General features: G+C 42.4%; 1 long non-coding RNA gene across 6 annotated transcripts in view; it reads left to right on the top strand.

Moving 5' to 3' along the window:
* The window catches only part of LOC148224000 (uncharacterized), a 29,341-nt gene extending 15,080 nt beyond the window's left edge, over positions 1–14,261 (top strand). For 3 of the 6 annotated variants that reach the window (XR_015803284.1, XR_015803283.1, XR_015803282.1), the window contains exons 6-8: positions 7,074–7,164; positions 7,252–7,404; positions 7,595–14,261. This is a non-coding gene — a long non-coding RNA (uncharacterized LOC148224000). Of the gene's footprint in view, positions 1–887; positions 1,025–5,351; positions 5,582–7,073; positions 7,165–7,251; positions 7,405–7,594 lie in introns of all 6 variants that reach the window. The other 3 variants (XR_015803285.1, XR_015803286.1, XR_015803287.1) reach the window with 3 other exon arrangements.
* The last annotated feature ends 79 nt before the right edge of the window (positions 14,262–14,340 follow it).

Raw genomic sequence — 14,340 nt, 5'->3', positions numbered from 1 at the left:
AAAGACCTGGCCGCCTTGTAGCAAAGCCCAACCAGCCCTACATCTTAGATGAAGCTTGCAAATGCTGCTTCAAAGCAGGCAGGAGGCATCTTCAGCACCTCAAGGTTTTCTGGGCAGAGTGTGCCTAGGGCCAGAAAGTCCCTTCTGACTAACCCCATCCCCAGCCTGGCACTGAGAGCAAAGACACTGGCAGAGGAAGAAATGAGAAATACATGCCCAGAGCCTGGCTGAGCTGGTGCAGACCTGCAGTGTGGTGTTGCTGTGCACTGCCTGGCTGCATTAAAATGGAAGTCCCCATTACCATTGTCCCAGATTACCCACCAAACTCCCACACCAGTGTGTCCCACACCCATCTGCTGGGAGTAATGGCAGGACAGTGAATAGGACTAGAAGTTAGATCTCCTCTTCTTTCTCACTCTTTCTCTGTGGATTAAAAATAAAAGGATAGCAAACCACTTCTAATTTGCTGTGTTTTACACATAGATTCTGTAGTTAATACTGTGAATTTAATTCTAGTGATGGTCTTTGATCTTTCTCTGTTGGCAGGATTTTTACAATCTAAACTGCAATTGAGTGAATTGTCATAGAACAAGGATTCTTTTGTTAGTTTTTAGCATTGCCATTTAAAGCAATTTTTTGGATCAATAATATAATGGACTTTTTTTTTGTGTAACTGCTGAAAATCCCTATGGTAGTCAGGCTGCTAGGAAAGATAAGTTTGCTTCGTTATACTTTATGTCAGATTCCTGGAAAATAAGTAACTGCATCATAAGAAAGAAAAAGAATGACTTATATTACCAACCAAGAGTCTGTCTTGTTGAAAGCTCTGAGCATCCACGTTGCTTTGATTGTGTATGCTCATTCTTTCTTTGATCACCTCATTAAAGATGGAGAAATGATTGATTTGCTCTACTTTGCTCTGGCCCTACCACTTTGCAAGATGTGTGAGACAAACAAAGACTCCTCAGAAAGGAGAAGAAGGAAAATGAGAAGGAAAGAAAACGCTGAAAGGTCTCCTGGCTATGTGAGTTGAAGCAAAAAAGTTGATTCTGACAGTTCTTGTAGCAAAGCATAGTCCTGCAGAAATTAAGTGTTTAACTTCTCAGGAGGTTGGTCTTCTGGCTGATGTGTTGCCTAACAGCAATGCAAGCGGTTCATGCTAGTCCACTTGCCCACCATGCTTGTACTCATCCTTTCTGCAGAGGAAAAGATCAAAGATCACTCTCTCAATTCAGAAAAAAAATTACTTAATCCTGCTAAAATTCCTTACATCATTGCATAACTGCTCGCCTATGGAAAGCAATGGAAACACAGGATAGCAATTTGTGCTAGTTGGTTCCCTGCTGTGAGATGAACTCATGCTCACTTGGAGGCCAAGCTCTAGTCAGAGCCTCTGTTTGCTCCCCACACTGCCCATCCCCACATTTATTCCAGTCTCAGTGTTATCTGTCTTCCCACTGGGTGTTCAGGATTACAGTCCTAGAAGATTAGAGCACTTCTGTCTTCACCATTTCCTAAGGGCTAGTCTATCCTTTTGGGTTGCTGACTTTCTGATGACAAAGTTTTACAAAGCCTTATTAACAGCAGTGTGTAATATTGACTGATGAAATATCAAGAAGTCTTTAAATTTTTTTAAGAGAGCAAGTGACACTGGAGCCCTTAGTCCTAGTGAATGGAAAAAATATTAGCTTTTTGCCTCAATTTAATTTTCTGAGTTTTTCAATAGGATGCTGCCATCTCTGCCAATTTGCATGGAGTAAGCAGTCCCCCACTGACATTCTGGCTGGCCTGTATTATTTATGTGAACACCTCCTAAGCTGTCAAACATTCCCCCAAATCACATAAGCACCACATTTAATGTAGAGAAAATCCTTGGGCTACTTCATAGTTTGTAGGTTTGGAAAATTATCTCAAAAGCATGAGTGATGCAGCTTAAATATTGGGTGTGGCAACAGTAAGGAGAAGGGGAAGCTGGGAAGCTTTCACTGGAGCCAAGATCCAGCTGAAACTGGACAGCTCATAATGATGGTGCAAGGTCTGAAATGTTGTTTCATGCATCTGATGAAAGAAGAGAACCACTGGGTTGACCCATCTACCATCTATGTGCAATCATCCTCTGGTATGCTTGCCTGGACCAATGGATAGAAGGAGTGAGAAGGGAGCTAGGAGGAAAGGGACAACAGGTGGGAGTGAAGATTTAGAGTCATGTAGGGACCTGACTCTGACACATCTGAGAATGCTTCACCATGCTGCCAGCTCTAAGCTGATACAAGTCACCTTGGCTTGCAGTTGTCCCTCTAGTGCTCTGAATGCTGCCAAAGAAATCAAAGAGCTATGTTTGTCTCTGGAGAACAGTTTTATCCATCCCCTTATGGACAAGCAGGCCACACTTTTTTCCATGTCCTACTGCTCTTTTCCTTAATGGATCAAGGATGCTGGTTGGGGTGGCACTAGGGATGCTTCCCACTGCCAGAGCTCTGCCAGGTGATCCAGCTCCTCAGGGGCAGCATCAGAGAGGAATTCCTGCTACTCCCACCTGTATGGTCCATCCATCAAAGAAAGGCAACACACGGGTTTTGGTGTGACTGAGCAGTGTGAGAGCATAACTATTGGGCAGGGCTTTCCCAAAGGTGTGGGAAATGCTGCTTCCACACCCTGCTCTGCTTGATTTATATCAGGATTGATAAGAGAAGGTGTCTCTTACCATATGTTCATCAATCAGACAAGGTCTACTAATTGAAGCGACAGTGAACAGAGCAGGTTTTTTTCAGGAATGCTCCTGCATTCCCTTTTATATACAAAATATTTTTATGGGAGCAGGAATGTGAACTATGGCCATTTACTCAGAAAAAACAGATCCACCAGGCGACTGAGCGAGCCTCTCCATTGCAAATTCTCTCTTGTTTTCCTAGAAGCTAATTAAATTATCCAGCAGGAAGCAGCTAGTTAATGTGTGTTAAAGAATGGAAATCAAAAGTGCTTAGGGAAACTGTGGGATAAGTGGCACTGAGCCAGCCCTTACCTGGTTCTGATCTCTGGATTTGTCATGTTCAGTACTTGTCACTTTGTACTGTTACATGAGGATTTAGAAAGGGAAATTAGTTTAGTTAACCATTTTTTACCAGCAGAACATCTGAAAACTACATAAAGAGGAGTCTGCAGACAGGAGGAATAACATGACTTTTTTTAAATTTGAAGGCTGTACATTTTTATTCAAGGGACTGATGCTTTACTTGGTAGTGAAGCAGCCTGATTCAGGAGTCTTGCACTTGCGGGAAAAAAAGGCCAGAGCAGTTGTCACTTTTCAGACCCACGTTACTTTGAGCAGGATCTCTACACTCTGTGGTGTCCCACAGAGCATCCAAATAATTTTTGTGCTTTCTTTTGCATTTCAAACAGGTTGGACAGGGCATGACTGACAGTACTGCTATAACAGAGCAGGGGTGTGGTTGCACTGCAGCTCAGAGAGGTGCTTCCCACCTTTCTTGGGGAGAGCCTTCAGGCAGCCACCAGGTTGTGTAAGGCAGGAGTCCAGAACTGCAGTGTACATCATCCACTGATTTTCATTTTAATTTCCATGGCAAAGTAAAATAAAGATTCCTTCTCTCTTGAAATGTCCCCTGTGCTTCTCTTGAGGGCTACCTATGTGGATGATTAAAGAAAGCCCCAGAGACCCTCACTTTCTTCCCATGATATATGTCTTTGCACAGATATTTGTTACTCATTTGCAGTCACTTCCTAGCTCCTGCCTGATCTCAGCTGTCTTGTTTAGAAAGCAGGACTTTTTGGGAATTGGAGGTTTTTCCCCTTATTAGACTGACTGAGAGTGTTGTCAAACAGGTATTTTTCACCTGGAAGCTACACAGCATTAAGCAGTGAGGTACCCTGCCAGTCATTTTCTCTCCCAGTTTTTGCACATACCTTACAGTAGGCTTTGCTCATGGGTCTCAGAGAGCCATGGCTGCATGGTGGACATATGCTCAGAATTACATCACCCACACAGGACAGCTTCATCAAAACACAGTCCTGGTGGAAAATTCTTTCATTTCCTCTCCTTCACGTTCTATCCAGAAAACCTCAGACAGGCTTACATGTGAAGAAAGAAAATAAACATATGAGAGAAAACATCCCTTCTTCCCTGCTGTGTTCCCAGGGAGTATCCATATTTTCTTTCATCAGGGCTGACTTTTCACATGAATATCCCTTTACCTACTTGAAAGCTTGTACAGATGCAAACATATGAGAATCCCTTTCCAGATCCTAAGGAAGTCTTCTTTCCTCCATACTGTAACTGAGTATCATGAGACAAAGTAAGAAATTACATTAGGGCAGGGAAACTAAAGCCCATTTAATACCTACTCCAGAGGCTTCTGCATGGGCTTGGTTGGTGTCCCCTTGCAGACTGGCCTGCCCAAGCCACTAAATTTCCCTCTGTATCTGAAAACCCTGGCCTCCTGATTCCTCCACAATAACTACCTCCAGAGTTTGGCTGGAGCATTCACTTCCTCTCCTCCGGCGCTGCAATAGCAAAAACCTAGGCACACTGTGGTTTTAGGTTTGGTGCTCTCTGCTTTTAGCAGGGAGTTTAGCAGCAAAATGTATTCCTAGGGAGAAAAATTACTGGCTGATAAAACCAAGGGCTGCTATTCCAGCCCACAGGGATCCTCACAGCTGCGAGGTGCCCAGCTGCTGCTGCTCCCTGCTCAGGGACTCGGTGTCACAGGCTCTGCTTGCAGGCAATGGACCAAGAAGCAAAGCTTTCCAAATGCCAAGGCACGTATTCATGTTGACCTGCTCATCCAGGTCGACACAATCCATGTGCTGCCAACAGATGATGGAAGGCTGGCACAGAGGTTTTACCTTCATGCCGTGTGGCAAAAAGGAAGCTGAAGTTAGGAAGGGCATGGTATTTCTCAGTTGGAAAGCAACTCAGAAAAAAAAAATCTTGGAGGCCAACTTCTTCCACATACTTTGTGTTTGATGTGAGTCCTTTGTCTACAGATCTGTCACCCCTCTGGTTAGCTGATCACCCAGTCATGCTCTCTTTTGGCAAGGAAATCCTAGGAGCTACTTGATGGCTTCCTTCATGGTAATAAAGTTTGTTCCAAGCAAGTGTAGAGACTGTTTGTCCTTCAATTTTAAACAAAGATAATTTTTTCAAAGTTTCCTTTAAATCCTGGTGCCAGAGGAAGGGGAGGAGGAGTTATCACAAGAACAAACTAAGCTTCTCATAAAGCTCAAGCTAAGAAAGCTGAAAACCTACTAGTTTAGGATCCAAACTTGAGATGAAAGCTGCGAAGTATTTTTCCTGAAACTTTTTAGGTGAAAAAAAATTCTTTTATGCTTTCCAGGTTCTGGTAGAAGGAATGTAAATAACCCCTCATCCCTTAAAATACCATCTCTGGAGAGAAGGAATTTGTAAAGAGCACTGGTCATCCAGGTGCAATCCAAATGGAGGATCACAGGCCCTCACTGTCCTCTTGGAAGTCATTAAGCATCTGAACAGGCAGATTGCAACAGACATGGTGCCTTTGACCTTTGGGAGGACTGGAAGAAACAGAGAAAGGCAGGCTAGTAGAAGGTCTGCAGATGGATGGTGCATCTGTGGTAATTTTGTACTGCAGAGCAGAGACTGCTAACACCAGCACAGCCTCTCATAAAACAAGAGATGTTCTTCGAGGCATTTCTTGTGCACATCTTCAAACTCCTCTCCAAATGGAGAGCTGTCAGGCTAAGTGAGGGCATTCGTATCCATGTGAAATATGAGTAAAGTAATGAGTGCCAAGAACTTTGTTAAAAGATGGTTCATGCCTAGAGAGTAGGTCACACAAATCCCATAATTATGTACTATCCTCTAATTATGACATCAAGATTTTCATTTTGTGTCTTTGAAAATGTTTTCAAGGTTCAAGGGTCCTGATGCAATTATTACCCAAAGCATAGAATTCATAACAGTCCTGCTGATGAAATATCTATTTTTAGGAAAAACACTGGCTCCCATTCTACCATTGACGTGACCAATGGAAAGATTAGCTAAAATACAAAAATATATTTTTCTAAATCTTTCTTTATATTTGTTTTGGAAGCTTTCCCAGTCAATTATAGCAGTTTTCAGCTCTAACTGTAAATGTGGACTTAAAGAAAGAACTGATGAGTCATTCTTTACTGAAGCTACTTTCTAAAGTTAAAGATCTATAGTTTAACTTGATTTTTTAATTCTAACTATTCCACTCTCACAGAACTGTAATCTCTGTAAGGTATATATTGCTTAACAATGTAAATAGTCTTTGTGAATTCAAGAAGAACTATTTGTATTTCTCTTGCACAATTCATGACTATTGCTATGGAATAAGTCAACCAAATAGCAAGCAGGACTGGAAGTTTCACACTTGCAGCTCTTTTAAAGAATTGTGAAAGGTGGTGGATAATAGTATCTTACTTTTTGGAAGCAGTGAAAGACATCTAATTGGAGCATGCCAACAAAAAGAATAACAAATGATGAAACAGAGGTATCTTGTAGATACCTGAGCAGAACTTTGAGGAAAGTTAAATAAGTAGCTTAAGCTCTGGAGACATGTAGAATGACTACCGCTGCCTTATCCAGATGGTATCTATCTTATCTAGGCAATCTTAGTAAAAAATAGAAGTTTTATCTGTCTAATTAACATTTACTGTGAGGGTAAAGATTGGGTTCAATACACAAACAGGACCATCAATGTTGAGAGCTCATCAGTAGCTGCACTTAAGCCCAGTGTTATCAGGGGGAGAAATAGAAAGAAAAGAACTTATCAACAAATATGTTGTGGCTAACAGCAGGTTCACAACTGACCAGCCACAAGCACATATAGGCATCTGACCAAGCAGCCACTCATTAAGCATTAATAATAATAATAATAATAAATAATCCTAAATGGAGGGTTTGGTAAATGAACTGCTTCAGTACATCACAATAAAACAGTCACATCTCTATAGACTACTGCATGTGCAATGCCTTTCCTTGTTATTCTTAGTGCTTCTTCTTCTGTGGTTTGTTTGGGGACACGCCTGAGACTCACATTTTCTACCTCTTGCAGCAGAGAGAACACAATTGTCCAGGTAGCCCGAGCTTTTGGCAGTCCTGGCAATGGTAGCAACAAAGTGACTGCTAGTATCTCCTCAGACGTGGTGAGTTAAAGTGACTCTCTCACTATTTCGCCAGGCATCATTCTGGAAAAATAATTCATGGCCTTTCCCTCTTTTCTCCTCTTTTAGGCTTGCCAGTGTATTAGAGAGGAGCTACACAAGGAGAAGGATTTTCTCAAAGTAATGGACACAAAGCCAGAGGTAACCTGTGTGCTTCACTCCAACTCAGAAGGGAAGCACAGGTGACTCAGGAACAGAAGGTTGTGTGTAGAATTACAGCAGGTAAGAATTTAAAAAAAGGTCTACAAAAATACATTACAGGTCTTAAAGCCAAGTGTCTGCCATACTGAAGGATTAAGCTTATCAGTATGAGTAAAGAATAGTTTGCTTCAAGCATTATTGCTTAATTTCAAAATTAAAAAGTGACAGCTGCAGAATTACCAACTTGTTGGTGTCTGTCTTCACTCTCCAGGCAGCTGACCAGCACTGTGGGGTTTTGACTGCTGAGAAACTTCCCACTGAAGAATGAATCCATGAAGGACTGGCAAGTGCATGCTGCATATGGAGTTATACAAGCCCTTTTTGAAGGCAGAATCAGGAACAAAACTGTACTATTTAAACTTACTGTATAGTTGGTTGCCATTGCACAGCAGTGCTTGTAATACTGCTAGTTCAAAGTTTGCGTGGGATACTTTCAAGCAGTGAGCTATTATTCATAATGAAAGTTATATGTTCTTTTAAAAATCACCTGATTTTAAGAGCAAACTCAGTTGCTGCCTTTAAAGAAAATAACTCCAGGAAGTTCTATACCTCAAACATTCACCCATAAGACCTTTGCAGTTAAAATACTGGTGTTTTATATATATAAATGCACACATATTTTTGATGAGTTTTCTAGATTTCTACTGAATTTGAGCAGCAAAGTTAGCTCCTAGCTTCTCTTACTGCCACTATTATACACAAAGGAGTTTGAGAAAGTGAAAAAAAAGAAAGAAAATTAAAAAGATTCCACACAATTGAGAGCAATTGAATTTTCTAGAGAGACTTGTACAGTTTGGACTTACTGAATCTATACATGATTGAAGTTGACTCCTTTAAAAAGTGGAAAACTCTCCCTGACAAGGAGCAATGTACATCCACCAGTCCAGGGCAGGCAGAGAGCCCAGCTCAGGGGCTGCTCAGGCTCTCTGGGACTCACAGGTGAGCAGGTAGCTCTGGCTGTCCTGATGTATCAGAGACATCACAGCATGTCCTGGTTTGCCCAGCTGTGGCAGAGGCTTTTGGCCAGATGTGCAGTATCTGCAGTTAAAAAAAGACAGACTTGGGAAAGTCTGGCTGGGTAATGATAACAACCTGTTTGTCCTCTTCCAAATACCAGCAACTTTTTCTTTCTGCTTTACATCTGAAGTTAATTTTTTAGAAATTAAGTGCTTTTATTTTCCATCATAAGACCCTAATGCTCATTAGCTCTGCGTTATTGAGGGAGATGCAATAGAAAGGAGCCTTTCTGTTGTCCAATTTTTGATGTCTCCTTCACTCAATCCTCCCTGTGGTTTTGTACGGTTTTAGAAGACAGAGATGTCTTTGTTCCTGAGGCTCCCATGCAGTGGTGCCTTGACAAGCTTGCTGTCTCTGAGCCATGCCATTTTGTGTGGTGGCCTAGAGCCCATATCTGTCTCATAGGCAGCATGCAGGACCTGCCAGTGGCATTCCTGCTGCCCTCCAGGGCAGTACACAGCCTTAAAACAGCAGCTATCTCCTCCCCTGCTACAAAGGGATTGTTTCCTTTGCTCAGGGAAAAGTCCTTTGCCTCACTCAGTGATGCACAGACTGCCACACCATGGGGAGGCAGAGCAGGGAGTAAGAAGTATTTTGTCGAGGCAGTGCAAGAAGCGAGGAGCCTCTGGATGCAAATTTGTACAAGCCTCCAGATGCAAATCTGTACAAGCCACCAACATTATACATGCATGCAATGGTCCTGGCCAGCTGCCACATCTCATTTCTTGTGTTCTTCTTTTGCCTGAAGGAACAGGTGTCCTGATTTAATTCAAACAAATCTAGGATAAAGCAGGGAAAATAGCAGCTCAAAGGTGTTCTCTCAAAGAGACACATATTGCATAGGAGAAGATATTCTGAAATTTTGTTCCCTGGGTATAGTTCATACTTAAAACTCTTTAACACATGCAAATTTTTCTCCTGGCCTACATGGTGTATTGCACTGGATGGTTTTGTATTGACAAGGCTGGCTGCAAAAGCAGGTTCACAGAGGACCTCAGATATGACCAAGACCTTCAGCTGGAGTCCTTGAGATTTTCCCAATTTTCTCTTGGATGTTCCATCAGCTAAAAGCAGTAGACTTGCTCAGAAGCCAAATTTCCTGTATATTTTGTCCTTTTCTGTTTTAAATCAGCCCTGTGAAGCCTTGAAGCAACAGAACATTTCCATTGCTGTGAAAGCCATTATAAATAACCTCCTTTAAGCCTTCTCTGGTGAGCTGCTGACAGAGCAGCAGCAAGGGTTTGGTACCTGACAAGTTCTCAGGCCTCTAAAGGGCTGGAAGGTGGCAGAGCAGGCACAGCTGAAGGTGTTTATGCAGTGGTTTCTGGCAGGGATTTTGTGGGCACATCACTCTGAGGGAGCACAGAGGTCACCAAGCTATTTGGAGGAGAATGGATGAAGAATATTTATTCAGCATTTTGACATTAAGTGATGTGACAAAGACTCAAGAAACTTCTTGTCCAAGTCCAGCATCACTGTAGAATCTGTGTTTTCTTGCACGGACTTAATGTGAACTTTGTGAAGTGTTTCAGCATTGTCTTTAGGCAGTCTCTGTGCATGAGGGACAGAGCATAGCTGAAGGTGGGGCTGTACTTCACTCCCTGCACAAGCTGGCAGGAGAGTGTCAGCCACGGCCCCATGGCTCCCCTCCACTGTGGTTGGGCTCTTGCCTGCACTCAGCTTAGGAAAATGTTTCTTCTTGCTGGGATGGCAATAAACAGGGCACTGCTAGAGCCATGTGGTGATGGACACCTGCCTGTCCACTCAGTGCTGAAGGACAAGCATGACACAGTTTCTTTAATCCCAATATCATCTTTCTGGGTAAGCAGCAGCCCGTGTTTAGTTGGATGCCAGGATGACTGATTCTGCTGGGGACTTCTAAGCACAAGCTCACTGCGAGCCACAGCAGCTTGACTGAGGAAACTAGAAAGGAGCTGAATTTTGTACCTGGGGGGCATAGACAGTGTCACAGGTACTTGTCAGAAGCATAGAGAGCTGGAGGAAAGAAAATGTAGTTTCTGCCATAAGCCTGAAACCTATACTGCCCAAATCCTGTTTGGTTTTTTTTCTGCCTGTTTATTGAACCAGTTACTGAGCTGCACCTGCCTTGGAAATACCCATCTGCTTTTCTACATTATTTGCTCTTTCACTCTCCCTGTGATAATACTGAAGATGGTAGGCAGCACTTCCCAGTCCATACGTTCAATTCCCTCTTCTTGCTGTTTAATTTTCAGGCTGCTCCTTGGGCTGATTCCCAAGCCAGTCCTCAGCAAGGTCTTCGGGGTTTCTCACATCCCCATGTGTCCCTGCTGTGGGCTCCCCACTCTGCTTTACCCTCCTCCCTCTGCCTCCAGCTTCTGCTGTCTTTTCTCAGAAAGCTATTGTGAGGCTGGAAGCCAGCAGAGGAGTGGTGAGAGTTCAGCAGGGTGATGATGGAGCCCAAACAATTTTCACTTTGGATCTTGCCTCAGATTTTGCTTAGTCCTGCGATAGATGCAGGTCACTTCATTGATTTGTGTATATAGGGCAACAAAGCTTTTCCTTTATAGCCTGCTTTAGCTTAACTCCAAAAGAGTAAGAGCAAAAGAAGCTATGAACTGCTCGTGCTGTGCAGACGGGGATGGCTGTGTCCATCATTCAGCAGGGGTGCTTGTCTGCACAAGTTGTGCTGCCGGCAGAGGGATGGGTAACTGCGATGTTCAGGGAACAATGGACACATGATAATCCAGAAAATGGCTGGTGTAAAGACGCTGCAGAGCAGTCAGTGCCATCGGTATGACAGCACAGTGCTGGCAGGGCTCACTGGCAAGTGCGGTTCTGTTCTCATGGTCTCCCTGCACAGACAGTACCATGATGGACAGCGACTCTGTTTCTTACCGTAGATGCAAAATTAGGATTTCCAAAATGTAAGCATGTACAATCAGGACATTAAGGCACCTGTATGATATGCAGTCTCATCACAGAGAGGCATGTGACATACACAAAATGCAAAAAACCACACACTACTTCTATGTGGTGCACAAAAATATGAACTTGGTAGAGATCTGCTGGGAAGTGTCACAGTAGTCATGCTGTAGTCTCGTATGTGGAGAACCACTTATCTTTTTCAATAGATGGACTTTGTGGCAGTAGAAAGAAAAAAATGGATGTTACAGATTAATAAGACACAGAGACAGATTTTATTTTGAACCAAAAGTTAAAATTTATTTGGAATATCAATATACCCCAAAAAAATAAAAATAAAAACTTCCTTTTATGTAATGAAATAGCCATTTGAAAATGGTAAAATAAAAATATTTATCATACTATTCTCTTCTAGTTATTGTACACATATTAAGGTTGTTTTTCTTTTTCTGAATATAAATCTAGCTTGAGCTTTAAGGCTCCAAAAAGCCTAAAGCATGTAGTGGCCCTTTGGAGAAAGCAGATAAGTCAATCAGAGATGCATTTTTTCAGCAGACAGGCCTGTTTGAAGCTGTCCAGGACTGGACAGAAGGGAGATTTCTCAGGAAGGTCACTGTTTCAGGGAAGTATTATTTTATACCTCTTGGGAAATACACTCTAACCCCTCTTCATGCAGCATTTTATATTATGATGTCCTGGGAGGGGCCCTGGTTCCCCTTAGCTGTCAAGTTAATGTGCAGATCCAATCTTATTTGTGTTGGTACAGTTGATTTAATTTAAGAAATCAAATCCTACCCTGTGGTGCTTGCTCTGCTAGAAATTAAGTCAGTAACAAAACCCCGGTCCTGCCTTTATCCCTGTAAGCAAAAGCCTGTGTAGGGTGCACAGGCTGCAATGGAGCATTCATGACAGCAGGATCAGGGACTTGTCCTTTAGCTTGCTCTTAATAAAATAAATGGAATGGAAAATGTATTGAAATAAAATAGTAGAAACCCACCGACAATTCTGAGTTACAATTCTTCCCTTGCAGAGGGCTCATTGATGCTAGGATGTAAAATACGACTGAAGACCAACGTCAGAGCTGAGTAATGCCCCAGATGGTTCATGTCACCACTAAGCAAAAAGAGAATTTAGGTCTTACATCACCATCTGCATCTGAGCTCCAGTGGGCTGAAGCAAAGCTACTTGAAGTCATTGGACATCTCACCAACAATCTCATTTTCATCGGAACAAGTCCTAAACTTACGCACTATGGTCTGAATTTGGTTTTGATTTCCTCCTTGATCAAACCATCTTCATTACTTTATGTCTGTGTTTATGGTTTCTATACAAAGATGTTATACTTCTGGTTCTGAAGTACAGGATAGGCTACGACTACTAGAGATATTACAGTACTACTGCATTACATCTGGCACTGCTTACAAAGGCTGCTGTTTAATGGTCACAATAATTGGTCTCTTATGCTCTTTGTTGCCTGAAACCACCTGAATGTTGCCTGAACCCTAAGGTACCATTGTTTACAACTAAAATGTCCCAAGTTTTTGCTTTCAGGAGGAAAAAAAATAATCACCCAAGGCTTGGACAAGTTATCAGACCATGGATGTTCCTCCAAACAAATCCAGAGACCCACTTTTGCACTCAGGGAGCAACTACCTAATTAACTTCTGCAGGAGGGACCCCTACATGGAAGCTTTATTCCACCAGCCACCCCATCCTGGCATCTGGCACTGCGCAGCCCACCCTCCTTCCACATTGCCTTTCCTCATCTTGGAAAGGAGTGAGTGCTCAGTCTGGAAACTTTGTCCTGGGATATGGAATAGATCTCCCTCTGTGTCTCTCCTGCAACTTGTGCCCAATATTTTACTACAGCTACATTGCCTGACTCTTTTGAGTGATTCCTTTTGCACACTTCGGCCCTTATCTCGCAAGTATCATTTTACTGGGAGATGCTGGTGAGAGGTCTGTTTTGGAGCCAGCTGCTCCTAGTTGGGAGTTATCTGTGAGCCCAGACATAAATCATTTGTGACTCTGAGTTACAGAAGGTCTGTAAGAATGAGGGGTTTCCTTCTCATCACAGGCACAGTTTAAAGAGGCTGCAGAATTGTCCAAGCTTTTGTTCTTTCACTAACTAGTTTGAAATATTTTCCTAAGTATTCACTACATAGAAGTAGTGTTAAGGAAGAGCCAAATTCTGCTGGCAGCTGTGTAAGCATAAATCCATACAGACCTTTCTGGTTTTATTTCAGTACATTGGATAAATGCATCAAAACATAAAATACAGACTTTTACCCTGGCAGAGTGACCTCACCATAAGTGGAACTTTCCTGACTATAACAGTGGATCCCATAACAGCATTTCTAGCACCTCTCACGGCTGTCAGAGGACCTATGATCCTTGGTAAATTTATATAAAGTTTGAGTTCCCCATGGCAGTGTCAATGCAATAGAATAACAGATTTCTTTAAAATAATTAGGGGAAAAAAGAGTTCTGGTACTGGACAGAAAAATATGAAAATATGACTCCAAGAATCAAGCCAGGGGAAGTAAGTAGCACTCAATTAGCTCTGTTTGTATCTTGTAATTCAAAGGTTGGAACAGGAGTACTGTTGGGGTGTCATGACATTAGGATTGACTACTTCAAGTGTTCAAGTGTTCAAGTGTATGCAAGTGGATTAAATGTGATGTCAAAATATGATGCATGTATGTTTCAGAGGAAGAAAAGCAAGAAAAACGGTGTCAGCTGTTTTTTGTCTTTTTGTCAAATTCTTCAATGCCATTTAATTGTCTTTAATTATTTTTTTCTTGGGTCCAGTGGAAAACCTCAGAGGAAAAGCCCAATGGTACAGTAGGGCCATAGCACCTATGTAAGTGTGTGTGTGTTAAAATTTCCTGAAGCAAATGGCAGTGTCACACCCAGTTCCCAGCATGACAATAAACGTCCCCTAATTTGTCACTGTACCTTACATGTCTGATCCTTTTGCCACATCCCTACAAGTGCCCTTGTCTGCAGCCCAGTCACCTGCCAGGATGCCCCCTG

The sequence above is a fragment of the Sturnus vulgaris genome, chromosome 4, assembly GCF_052056855.1.
Source record: "Sturnus vulgaris isolate bStuVul1 chromosome 4, bStuVul1.hap1, whole genome shotgun sequence".
In the NCBI taxonomy this organism is placed as follows: domain Eukaryota; kingdom Metazoa; phylum Chordata; class Aves; order Passeriformes; family Sturnidae; genus Sturnus; species Sturnus vulgaris.
Note: the sequence above shows the minus strand (reverse complement) of the source record. Positions and strands in the feature narration are given on the sequence as shown.